The sequence below is a fragment of the Henckelia pumila genome, chromosome 1 (assembly GCF_033568475.1).
Source record: "Henckelia pumila isolate YLH828 chromosome 1, ASM3356847v2, whole genome shotgun sequence".
In the NCBI taxonomy this organism is placed as follows: domain Eukaryota; kingdom Viridiplantae; phylum Streptophyta; class Magnoliopsida; order Lamiales; family Gesneriaceae; genus Henckelia; species Henckelia pumila.
This window is the reverse complement of record NC_133120.1, coordinates 22,120,472-22,134,716: the sequence shown is the minus strand read 5'-3', so window position 1 is coordinate 22,134,716 and position 14,245 is coordinate 22,120,472.

Sequence of the window (14,245 nt, the reverse complement as noted above, 5' to 3'; positions counted from 1 at the left end):
CCTCTATCTTTGACACATAAAAAGTGAACTGAATGGTGCTATGACCTTGCATCACTTATGAACTTAGTTTCGCAGGTTCACCAGTTTTGCGCTTTAGAGATGGACATATGAAGGAACCAGATTTGCCCACTTTCTCTAATGCAAAGTCCTCAATATCTTGATTGTAAAAACCAACAGTGGTTTTCTTTCTACGTGATTCCTCTTATAAGAGTTCCTTAAACTCGTCCACTTTCGTGGCCATTTCATAGAAATCACGTAACTCGATTCACTGGAACTTCTTTCTCAACTCAAAGTCTAACCCCCTTTGGGCAAATTTGACAAATTCAAGTTCTGGAAGGAACACTTTACAACGGCTCTTCAACTTCTTGAAACATTCAATGAACAACCATGATGTCTCCCCGGACTTCTGCGTTAACTTGGGAAAATCATCAATGCTAGTCTCTGGCTTAGTTTGATAGAACTTAGTGTGGAATAATTTCTACATTTCCTGCCAAGTGAAAATAGAATTCCTTGGCAGTTGAGTGTACCATGTGAATGGTGTCCCAGTAAGCGTGTTAGGGAACAACCTCATCTTGAAGAACAAAAAATTCTCATAGTTGGCCAGTATTCCACATATTATGGTGAACCGGGCTACATGCTCTGTGGATGACTGACCATCATCTCCTGAAAACAGTGTGAAGTTAGGTACCTTGAACCCCATTGGATAAGTGTTAACTGATGTCGATGATCTCTGGATAAGGCTTGTGGAACTCAGGCCTAGTCATTGGCCTAATTCCTTGTCCATACAAATCCTGCACCATCTCCCTTATGGTTTCCTGATCCACTACTGGTGGGCCAGTCAATGGATGATGATAAGTGATTGCCCCCCGAGTGTTCATCATGGGATATGGGCAAGCATACTGTGCATCATAGAGTCCAGGCTGTGCTCCAGGGTTGGTAACTGCAAAACTCTAAATAATGGGTGTCTTACCACTGACCTTATGGCTTGGTGGAATTCTCATCCATGGTTCATCTTCTCTTCTGTGCGGAGGAGTGTACATGTCGTTCTGATGACCAAACCCAGAGTTTCCAAAGCGACGAAGATTGCCTGCCGGGGAACCTCCACTAGATTCACCACTTCATTGGACTTGTGGCTCTCATCAACATGTTTCCTTGGATTAACTGTTTGCTCTTGAGATTCACTGGTTTTGAGTTTTCTCATCTCACCTCGCATATAGCTCATGGACGAGATCATCAACCTATGTGCTTCCTCCATGCGTTCCATGGTACCAGCGACCATCAAACTCATGTCCTCAAACTTCTTCGAGACCATGAAATCAAAGTGATCAGAATGAACCACCAACATTTTTGGAATACCGCCAGATCCTCCTTCACCAGTTTGTGGATGTTTCTCAACATGCTCCTGTGGTTGAACAATGATTTTGGCAGCATCAACATGAGGACCAGAGTCTCCGGTGACACCATCTTGCAAGGACTTTTCGTCGCCTTACTCTAGATCTCTACGGTTTCTTGGCGGCATGTTGTCCAATCGGGCGTGCCATAATTAAGTTTGCACACAAAAATGGCTAGAGTGGGGTGTTTCAGGCGTTCCAGGCATGATCAGGCCAAAGTGATGAAAATAAAATTAAAATAAATCTAACTTCTAAACAAAGCAAAAAGTGAGCCCCGGTTTTGTTGTCGGTATCAATTCCACAGGTTATATGCCAAAGAACACAAGAAATTACAGAGAAAAAGTTTTAATAACAATGAAAATTGAACGTTGCTATTACAAACTTGAAAATGGCTCATGTTTGCCATAAAAAACAGAAAATATACTACAGGATAGTTCAAGGAACAAACAAAAAATGCTGAACATGTGCAACTGAAAATTTTTGGAAAAATATGAAGATGATGAAGACTTCGAAAAAATGCAAAAATATTACTGTAGGAATGTAGAGCTTTTGGAGTTGTTTTGTTGTGTTGATTTATTGCCTTAAATTCTGCATGTTGTCGTGCATTTTGTTCCTGATTGGAGTAACTTACCACTCTTCTACTATCTATGAAAATGGGCCACGTTCTCTTTCCAATTTCCACCATTATATTTTGACTTGGTCCAAGTCTTTAAATGAAACTTCCATTTCAATTTTCCGCTACCATTTTTTTTGGACTTGGATTCTTCTTTATGCTGATGGGCGAAAATGATTGGGCTGTGCTGCCTCAAGAACTGGGCCGATAGGAACCTCTCCACCTTGGGCTAGTAAAATGGCTTCTAATTTTATGGGCTAAACAATAATATATTTTGACAATCTAGTTTTCTGAAGAATAATCATCAATTGGAAGTTGAAACATAATATAAGTTATTAAGTTAATAACAAGAACACTGGTAAAAATAAGTTTTTAAATGGCAATAAATAAGTTAATGCATACCGAAGATAAGTTAACATAATAATAATAAACAAAAGATAGTCATGGAAAGAATGTTGTGTCATAAGAGAATAATATCATCACATACCCACACGCTCATTTACAAAATTAATCAATGAGAATAAGGAAGATTACAGAACAGAATTCATCCGCCAAGAGAAAAGATTATTTCAGTACTCTTTTTCCTAAGAGTTCATCTAGATAAGTTGGAATGACCGTTATATTTCTTGTTTGCTCAACTGATGTCACTTTAAACCAATGGTTTAGGGATTGAGTGATGACAACCATTAGATCATGGACTAAAATCTAGACTCAATCTCAACAATCCAATTCATCATATGGAGTCAAACTTGGTCTTCACATTAATCCACTTTTTGGCTCATATATGTGATTTTTAGTGATTCAATTGTTCATCACAAGGCATTCATTCCAGAACATTGAGCATGTAGTGACCCGCACCGTGATCACCTACTAATCCGAAACATAGACATGCAATTAAACAAATAAGTAATCATAATCAGAGTAAATGCGGAAACTTAAATAACTTTATACCAGTAAGGTAAATCCTAGTGGCTAACTGTGAGACCCCGTTTCTAATCTTCTAATCTTGAATAATCAACCACAATCGAGCACAAGGAGCTGAGGAAAACGAATCAATTATTATTATTATTTTTATAAAAGCCTCGCGCGCGCGCAGGCAACGCTGCCAGAGGCCTCGCAGCCAGAGGCCTCGCAGGAGGCTCGCACGCGTGCGAGGTGAATTGCTCGCGCGCGCGTGGGCGAAACAATCCGAGCCCCTCCAAGCTCCTCGCGCGCGCGCAAGGTCAAGCATCGCTCGCGCGCAGGCCAATCGGGCAGAAAAGGGCAGGGTTCCAGAAATAATCAAATAAAGCCATCTCCAATCAATTCAAAACCCATGCACATACATATCAATATTTAGAAAATATAATATTCTATGTTTTGCCCAAAATACAATAACAAGTTCGACGATAGGTTTTGTTCGACTAATCAAAATAATAAAAGTCCAAAAGGCACAACCCTACGACACACGGTGTGTAGTGACCCTTACCCGGATCACCTACTAAACAGAACTTATGCATGCAATTAACTTAATTAAACATATATCAGAATAAAACTGCGGAATCCATAAACAGATATACAATCCCAAGTAAAGAAATCTGTAATTTATCCAATAATATACAACCAAATCGAATAGCTGTATAAACCCAAACAACAGTAATAAAACCTAGACGAAGCTCCAGCTGGCCAACCACTGACTAGCCCCTCCTGGATCCACCCTCCTCGTCCAATCGCAAACCTGCCCCATGGAATAGGGTGTCCAGAAAATACAGAGTACGAGACGTGAGCATAAAACGCTTAGTACGAGAGTATGAGTATACATGCGTGCAAAGTGAACTCCCTATAGACTCGAGGTCAAGGATCAGATAACAGAGACAGACCGAACCCTGGTATGTAGCACGATGTGCCATCGCTTCAGGAGGTGGCTCCCATACCGAGATAACCGTGGATACGCCGGACCCAAATTGATGGAAGTCCATCCACTAACATGATAGGATACAACCCTACTAACAGAAATCTCGAAAGAGATACAGCAAGATGCAAATTAATACAGCATAATATCATGACATATAAATCATGCAGTCACATAATACATGCATACTCAGTCAGGATATCTCGAACAGTACTTTCGTACCTCAAAACAGTGCAAGCTCTACCAACTCTAGGTCCACGCCTATAGTCTGCTCTACACTGCCAAATGATACTACTATCATTAAAGTACTCTAAAAGCCTTAACTAAGCTATTGCATAATCCTAAATATTTATAGGAAGCAAAAGCTATACCTTTGTCCGTCGTTAGCCCTTTGATGTCGATGCCTCCAGAACATGGGCACAACTCCGCTACGACTACCGAACGCCTCGCCGACAGCCGGGCCAAGCCTAGGAAGACTAGAACAGCTCCAAAAGGACTAGAATGGAAAGGAGAACTCGGAATTGGCAAATGAAAGTGAAGCCTCGGCCTTCTATTTATATACAACGATCGGAACTTCCGATCCTTGATCGGAACGTCCGAACCTCGATCGGAACGTCCGATCCTGCCATCGGAGTTTTCGAAGATCCTGATCTGCCATGTGTCAAAATATCACTTGTTGATTCCGGATAGGGGTGATCGGAGCTTCCGATCCTGTTTGGAACTTCCGATCCTGATCGGAGCTTCCGAACTCACTTTCGGAGCTTCCGAACTCTATCCAAGTAATTATGATTAATTTCTTAATTACTGATTTTGGTTACGGGCTACTACATTCTTCCCCACTTAAGATATTTCGTCCTCGAAATCAGATCTTAAGTACCGAATGCAAATACAGAAATCAGAAACATTCTTTATTCAAATCAAGCGTTTACAGAGTTTGCAACTGAATACAACTTAAAGAATGAAATCAAAACAACTCAGGATGGTCTTTACGCATCCTGTCCTCAAGCTCCCAAGTAGCTTCCTCATTGCCTCGGCGCTGCCACTGAACTAAAACCAAAGGAATGACTTTGTTCCGTAAAACCTTATCCTTATAATCCAGGATACGAAGAGGTTTCTCAACATAAGTCAAATCCTTGTCTACCTGAACCTCAGACCGCTGCAGAATATGAGATTCATCCGCCACATACCGTCGCAACAGAGATACGTGTAACACGTCGTGAATACTGGATAGATGCGGTGGCAAAGCTAGTCGATAAGCCAAATCGCCAATGCTCTCCAAGATCTCAAACGGACCGATAAATCTGGGAGACAACTTACCCTTAAGGCCAAATCTGAGAATCTTGCGGAAAGGTGACACTCTCAGAAATACTTTCTCCCCGACCTCTAACTGCAAGGGCCTACGCTTGATATTAGCATAACTGGCCTGACGATCCTGTGCAGTCTTAATCCGTTTCTTGATTTGATCAACAATGTCTAACGCCTGCTGAATAAACTCCGGCCCCTCAGCCTGTCTCTCCCCCACTTCTTCCCAGAAGAGTGGAGTACGACAACGTCGCCCATACAACGCCTCAAAAGGTGTCATCCCAATACTAGTGTGATAGCTGTTGTTGTAAGCGAACTCGATCAACGTCAAATGATCCTGCCAGGCTGAACCAAAATCCATGACGCATGCTCTAAGCATATCCTCTAACGTACGGATAGTGCGCTCTGACTGACCATCAGTCTCCGGATGATAGGCTGTACTCAAACTGAGAGTAGTACCCATCGCACGCTGAACACTCCCCCAAAATCTAGAAGTAAACCTGGGGTCCCGATCGGTGACAATGCTCACAGGCACTCCATGAAGTCGAACGATCTCCTAAATGTACATCCGTGTCATGCGATCCACAGAGTACTCTCGGCTATAGGCAATGAAATGCGCTGACTTGGTGAGTCGGTCCACCACAACCCCGATAGCATCACAGTTCCTCGGGGATACCGGCAAATGGGTCACAAAGTCCATTGTGATAAACTCCCATTTCCATTCAGGAATAGGCAGACTGTGAAGCAATCCTCCAGGTCGTCGGTACTCTACCTTGACTTGTTGACACACCAAACATCTCGAAACAAACTGATAAACACTGCGTTTCATTCCCTTCCACCAGAAACGAGTACGTAGGTCCTTGTACATCTTGTTGCTCCCAGGATGAATACTCAACTTAGTGCGATGCGCCTGAGACAAAATCTTCTCTCGCAACTCTTCATCCTGTGGAATCACAAGCCTACCAGACAAACACAGAAAGCCATCTGACTGATAATGAAATCCAGACGAGCTACCCTCGTTAGCTAGACGAGCTAAACGCTGGGTCTTCGAATCAGACATCTGAGCATCTCGGATCCGCGAATACAAGGCTGGCTCAGATAATATCGCAAACATCTGGATACTCTGCATACCTTTCTTATGCTTGAAGGTATAACCTGAAGTACAACAGTCACTGATCGCACTAGACATCGAACAAGTCTGAAGTGCGGATAGTCGCACCTTGCGACTCAAAGCATCAGCGGTGAGATTAGCAGCTCCCGGATGGTACTTAATCTCGCAATCATAGTCCTTAAGCAAGTCCATCCAACGTCTCTGCCTCATGTTCAACTCCGCCTGAGTGAACAAATACTTGAGACTCTTATGGTCGGTGAAGATCTCAAATTTCTCGCCATACAGATAATGACGCCAGATCTTCAAAGCGAACACAATGGCTGCTAACTCCAAATCATGGACTGGGTAGTTGTCCTCGTGAAGCTTCAGCTGTCTAGAAGCGTATGCGATCACATGCCCATTCTGAGTCAGGACACAACCTAACCCCTGAAGAGAAGCATCCGTATATACCACATACCCTCCAGATCCGGACGGTAATTCCAACACCGGCGCAGAAGTCAACCGCCGTCGAAGCTCACAGAAATTCTCCTCACACTCGGAGGACCACTCGAAATCCACACCCTTGCGGGTAAGCTGCGTCAACGGTCGAGCTAACTGAGAGAAGTTTAGAATGAAGCGACGATAATACCCTGCTATACCCAGAAAACTACGGATCTCAGGAACTGTCGTCGGACGCGACCAATTAATTACCGCTTTAATCTTGCTTGGATCAACAGAAATCCCTTCCCAGGATATGATATGGCCAAGAAAAACCACTCTATCCATCCAAAACTCACATTTGCTCAGCTTGGCGTACAACTGCTCATCTCGAAGAGTCTGTAGTACTAACAGCAAGTGAGAAACATGTTCTTCCGTATTACGCGAATACACCAAGATGTCGTCAATAAAGACCACGACAAACTTGTCCAAATACTCCCTGAAAACACGGTTCATTAGATCCATGAATATAGCCGGCGCATTAGTCAAACCAAATGGCATCACTAAGAATTCATAATGCCCATAGCGAGTACGGAATGCAGTCTTGGCTACGTCCTGATCACGAACTCTCAACTGATGATACCCAGATCTCAAGTCAATCTTGGAGTAAACTGATGTGCCCTGCAGCTGGTCAAACAAGTCATCAATACGAGGCAACGGATACTTGTTCTTCACAGTGACTCGATTCAGCTGCCGATAGTCAATGCACAGCCGCATCGACCCATCCTTCTTCTTCACGAAGAGAACAGGAGCTCCCCAAGGAGATACACTAGGACGAATTTACCCCTTGTCCAAAAGATCCTGTAGCTGATTCTTCAACTCACGCATCTCTGACGGAGCCAGACGATACGGTGCTCTAGAAATAGGCGAAGTACCCGGCATCAACTCTATGCCAAACTCGAATTCCCTAGCAGGAGGAAAACCAGGAATCTCATCAGGAAATACATCTGGAAATTCATCCACAACAAGAATGCTCTCTATCCCAAAACTCTCAAAGGACAAATCAACTGCATAGATAAGGTAGCCTTCCCCGCCAGACTCTAGAGCTCGACAGGCTCTCAAAGCTGATACCAAAGGCATCGGGGGTCGCGCTCCCTCACCATAGAAAAACCAACTCTCACTCCCCTCTGGATGAAAGCGTACTAATCTCTGATAGCAGTCCACTGAAGCTCGATAGGTAGTCAACATATCTATTCCCAGAATGCAATCAAAGTCGTCCATCGCCAGGACCATGAGATCCGCTAACAGAATGTTCCCTTCGAACTCTAAAGGGCAACCCATTACTAGACGCTTAGCCAAAGCAGATTGGCCCGTCGGAGTAGAAACAGACATCACTACGTCTAGTGAAATGCATGGTAACTTATGCCTCTTAACAAAACGTGCAGAAATGAAGGAATGAGATGCACCAGTGTCAATAAGTACAAGAGCAGGTATACCATAAAGCAGAAATGTACCTGCGATGACTTTCTCATTCTCCTCCACAGCCTGATCATGTCTCAGGGCAAACACTTGGCCAGAAGCTCGTGGCCTCAAATGAGAACTCCCAGCAGACTGTCCCTGCGACCTCTGCTGTACGGTGGCCTGAGAACCCGATCCTGAACCAGATCCAGAACCGCCTCCCCCAGACAGTGGACAATCCCTCCGGATATGACCAGTCTCTCCACAACGGAAACAAGCTCCAGAAGCTCTACGGCACTTGTCGGATGGATGGTTCTTCCCACAGTGATCACACTTGTCCTTCTTACCGTAACGGACAACACCTCCAGAACCAGAGGAAGAAGAAGATCCAGACTTCTTGAAAGTTTGGGCACGGGGACCCAAAGAACTAGCAGGCCTCGACTGAGGGAAAGACCTGTTCCGCCGAATGCTGTCCTCCGCCTGGTGAAAACGGCTCACCAAACCCTTGTAGGACATGTCGTCGCCAACCGCCACACGGTCATGGATCTCAGGGTTAAGGCCCTGAAGGAACAGATTATACTTCATCTCTGAGCTATCAGCAATCTCGGGGCAATAGGATAGCAGATCAAAGAACCTCTGCTGATACTCATCGATAGACATGGCTCCTTGTCGCAGACTCAGTAGCTCGCCTGCCTTCGACTGACGGAGTGCAGGAGGAAAATACCGCTTTTGGAAAGCTGTGCGGAACTCGGCCCAGGTGGCCACTCCTCTCGCCGCAACAAAGGTGCAGAAGTAAACCTCCACCACCTGCGTGCACGCCCATCCAGAAGATAGCCAAGGGTCTCCACCTTCTGCTCCTTGGTGCATTGAAAAGTCTGAAAAGTCGTCTCCATGCGGTCTAACCAGTTCTCCGCATCCTCCGGAGACTCACCTCCAACTAAGGGCTTCGGACCCATAGCTAAGAATCGACGCACAGTGAAACGCTCGTCGTCATGATGACGATGACGCCGTTCTCGACGAGGCTCCCGGTCGGCATCTCCCCAACGCCCACCAACACTGCCATGAGAACTCCGGTCGTCATGATTTGCCATCTACAAAAATACCTCAAGATGAGACTAAATCCCAAGAATTCTTTTGCATGCTCTGATACCATAAATGTAGTGACCCTTACCCGGATCACCTACTAAACAGAAATTATGCATGCAATTAACTTAATTAAACATATATCAGAATAAAACTACGGAATCCATAAACAGATATACAATCCCAAGTAAAGGAATATGTAATTTATCCAATAATATACAACCAAATCGAATAGTTGTATAAACCCAAACAACAGTAATAAAACCTAGACGAAGCTCCAGCTGGCCAACCACTGACTAGCCCCTCCTGGATCCACCCTCCTCGTCCAATCGCAAACCTGCCCCATGGAATAGGGTGTCCAGAAAATACAGAGTACGAGACGTGAGCATAAAATGCTCAGTACGAGAGTATGAGTATACATGCATGCAAAGTGAACTCCCTATAGACTCAAGGTCAAGGATCAGATAACAAAGACAGACCGGACCCTGGTATGTAGCACGCTGTTCCGTCGCTTCAGGAGGTGGCTCCCATACCGAGATAACCGTGGATACGCCGGACCCAAATCGATGGAAGTCCATCCACTAACAGGATAGGGTACAACCCTACTAACAGACATCTCGAAAGAGATACAACAAGATGCAAATGAATGCAGCGTAATATCATGGCATATAAATCATGCAGTCACATAATACATGCATTCTCAGTCAGGATATCTCGAACAGTACTTTCGTACCTTAAAACAGTGCAAGCTCTACCAACTCTAGGTCCACGCCTATAGTCTGCTCTACACTGCCAAATGATACTACTATCATTAAAGTGCTCTAAAAGCCTTAACTAAGCTATTGCATACTCCTAAATATTTATAGGAAGCAAAAGCTATACCTTCGTCCGTCGTTAGCCCTTTGATGTCGATGCCTCCAGAACTTGGGCACAACTCCGCTACGACTACCGAACGCCTCGCTGACCACCGGGCCAAGCCTAGGAAGACTAGAACAGCTCCAAATGGACTAGAATGGAAAGGAGAACTCGGAATTGGCAAATGAAAGTGAAGCCTCGGCCTTCTATTTATAGACAACGATCGGAACTTTCGATCCTTGATCGGAACGTCCGAACCTCGATCGGAACGTCCGATCCTGCCATCGGAGTTTTCGAAGATCCTGATCTGCCACGTGTCAAAATATCACTTGTTGATTCCGGATAGGGGTGATCGGAGCTTCCGGTCCTGATCGGAGCTTCCGATCTTGCCACACGTCATGCCTGACGTAATATCGATCGGAGCTTCCGATCCTGATCGGAGCTTCCGAACTCACTTTCGGAGCTTCCGAACTCTATCCAAGTAATTATGATTAATTTCTTAATTACTGATTTTGGTTACGGGCTACTACACGGTGTCTTACTTCTATCATTCTCACCCCGAGCTACCCCAGATGACTCGGTCCGGCTCCTGATCCTCTTGTTGTCCAGTACACATACAAATAAAAACAACAGCTGGATAATCCGGTTAGAAATATAATTTCTAAGTAAAAGAGACAAGCATACAATATCAATTAAACACCTCAAATTGAAATGTATCAATCATCAATAAATCAAATGAGGGTGGATGTATGCATGACTTCAAAACTCGGGATTATCAAGTCAGATAATCGAAATATCAATTGGTACTTGGTTGGGATCCCGGGGTCAAGTCGTTACAAACAACCCACCTACACTCCCATTCGGGTTGGATGTCGCACAATTCAAACCCCTAGACTTCAGAGCAACTATAAGAATTATTCTAGCACTTGGAAAAACTCGAAATCCAAGGCCACTTCAATATAGGTCCCTAAATCATCTAATTTCAAAATGAATCGAATATTCGGCTCAATATTAATGCAAGTGTAAACAAAATAATCAATCAAGTTCACACCAGCAAATAAACATGCAGTATGTGATTTTCGGGAATCGAGAATCAATCGAACTCAAGTATTCAACCCCATTCAATTCAATGTCGTCTTTTACCTTTCAAGTTCGTCGAGGATTCAAATCTAAAAATGACAACGAACTCAATCAATATCGAATCAAATCAAAACAAACCATTACAAGAAGTTCAATACTATACCGTCTTCAACTCTCGAATCGGTTCAACTCTCAAGTTCGTTCCAAACCCGAATCTTCAAACCAAATCTGAAAATGTTGAACATTTGGATTCGATATCAATCTACTAACTCAAACCAACCCAGAAATCAAACTGAAACAATACAACCGATAATCCAAAACTCGATTTTGATGGCATAACGGCTATAAACGGTCAAACCAAGAATCTCAAATCAACAATCATCATCCACACAATTCAAACCATCTACTAAACCAACATAAACGACCAAATCCAACAAAAATCCAAAAACCCATTTTTGAAATTATGCTCCAAAAATCATATAAAATCCAAACTTTATTCTTTTTCCAAACCGACTTCGAATACACGGTCTATGCTAGCTCAAGAACAACATACCCGAAAATCATCGAATTCTGACAACCTAACAAAATTCAAAGTTCATGGATCGTAGAAAAACTTACGTCAAAATGACGCCCTCGTTGCGGTGATCATGAATCTCAGCTTTGAAAATCTGAAGGTCGGATCGTGCGAATCAGAGGAAGGAAAAGCTTGGAGAATCGTTGGCCATGGCTTTCTCGATTTATGCGTGAGGGAGAGGGGAGGAAAGAGTGATGGGTGATGGAGAGAGGTAGGGTAGGATAGATAATAATAATATAACACTCCCAAAGACTAGTCAACAGGCTTAATTGCAATCCGGTCCCTGAAACTCCAAATTAAATCGATTCAATCCCGGCTAAATTAATCTCCATTAATTCCAAAAATAAATAATACTCAACTCTGTTAATCACGAAATAATTAATTTCAGGGCCTTACAATTCTCCCCCTCTAAAATTCGATTTCGTCCTCGAAATCTGACAGATCACAACTGAAACAAGAAAGAATCATAGTGAAGAAAAACTCACATCAATCGAATAACTCTGGAAATCGCTGCCTCATAAAGTATTCGGTCTCCCAAGTCGCTTCTTCAACTCCGTGACGACTCCACTGAATCTTCACTAACGGAATCAACATGTTTCTGAGCTGCTTCTCTTTGCGGTCAAGAATCTGAATCGGTCTCTTGAAGTAACTCAGAGTCTCATCGAGTTCAGCCTCATCTGGCAAGATCTAAAATGTGAAACACATCGTGGATGCCTGAAAGAGACGGAGGAAGAGCAATCCTATAGGCAAGATCGCCTATCTTTTCCAAAATTTTGTACGGACCAATGAATCTCGGCGACAACTTCCCTCTCTTCCCGAATCTGACAGTGCCTCTAAACGGAGAAATCTTCAAAAACACACGGTCTTCCTAACCAAAACACAGTGGCCTGCGTTGGACATTCGCATACTTGGCCTGTCGATCTTGGGCTGTCTTTATTCTGGTTTGAATCAACTTCACCTGCTCTGCCATATCGCGAATCATATTTGGACCCAACTCAAGTGATTCTGAAATCACATCCCAAAACTACGGAGATCTGCACTTCTTCCCGTACAATACTTCAAAAGGTGCCATTCCAATACTCGCTTGGAAGCTGTTATTGTACAAAAACTCCACTAGAGGCAAAGAATCCTGCCAACCTGAGCCAAAATCAAGCACTATTGCTCGAAGAATATCCTCCAAAGTTTGAATCGTATGCTCGGACTAACCGTCGGTCTGAGGGTGATACGCTGTGCTCAAGTGAAAACGAGTACCCAATGCCTCCTGTAAACTGTGCCAAAAGTGAGAAGTGAATCTCGGATCTCTGTCTGATACTATCTACTTCGGCACGCCGTGCAATCTCACAACCTCTCTGACATACAACTCGGCCATCTGATCGTGACGGTATGTCATTCTGTACGGAATGAAACAAGCAGATTTCGTCAACCTGTCAATCACTACCAAAATCGCATCACAACCTCTGACTGAATGCGGTAGTTTCGTGACGAAATCCATAGAGATGTGATCCCACTTCCATTTCGGGATAGGAAAAATGTGCAATAAGCCACCTGGTTTCTTCCTCTCGGCTTTCACCTGTTGACAATTCAGACAATGGGACACAAACCTTGTGACGTCTCCCTTCAACTGCTTCCACAAGAACTGAGTCTTCAAGTCATTATACATCTTTCGGCCTTCGGGATGAACACTGAACCGACTGCAATGCGCCTCTCAAAGAATACGTTGTCTCAACTCAGAAACATCGGGCACAACAATACGGCTATTCACGAATAACACATCATCCCTGACCTGAAACTCTGACTGGTGACCTGATCTGACCATCTCTATCGAACTCTGACTGCTCGGATCAGACCTCTGTGCCTCTCTGATCAACTGAAACAACTCTGGTTTGGCCTGAATCGCAAAAACTCTGATGGATCTCCTATCGGTCTCAAACTCCAAACCAGCAGTACAACAATCTTCAATCTACTGAGAGACACCAATTGTTGCGAGAGATAAGGAACAAAGCTTTCGAATAAGAGCGTCTGCAGCTGCATTCGACTTTGCAGGATAATACTTGATCTCACAATCGAAATCCTTAAGCTAATCCATCCATCTCCTCTGCCTCATGCTCAGCTCGGACTGGAAATACAAGTATTTCGGGCTCTTGTGGTCAGAAAATATCTCAAAAGACTCACCATAAAGGTAATGCGCCAGGTATTCAAAGAAAAAACAATCGCAGCAAGCTCAAGATCATGGATCAGATAACGAGTATTGTGCAGCTTTAGCTGCCTCGAAGCATAAGCTATGATGTGCTTCCTCTGCATAACAATGCATCCAAGACCACGGTGAGAAGCATCACAGTAAACGGAAAAACCTCCCGTACCTGATGGAATAGACAAGATCGGAGCGCTGGTCAACCTCTTCTTCAACTCAATAAAACTTGCTTCGCATTCCTCGGACCAAACAAACGATGAATTCTTCTGGGTCAACTGG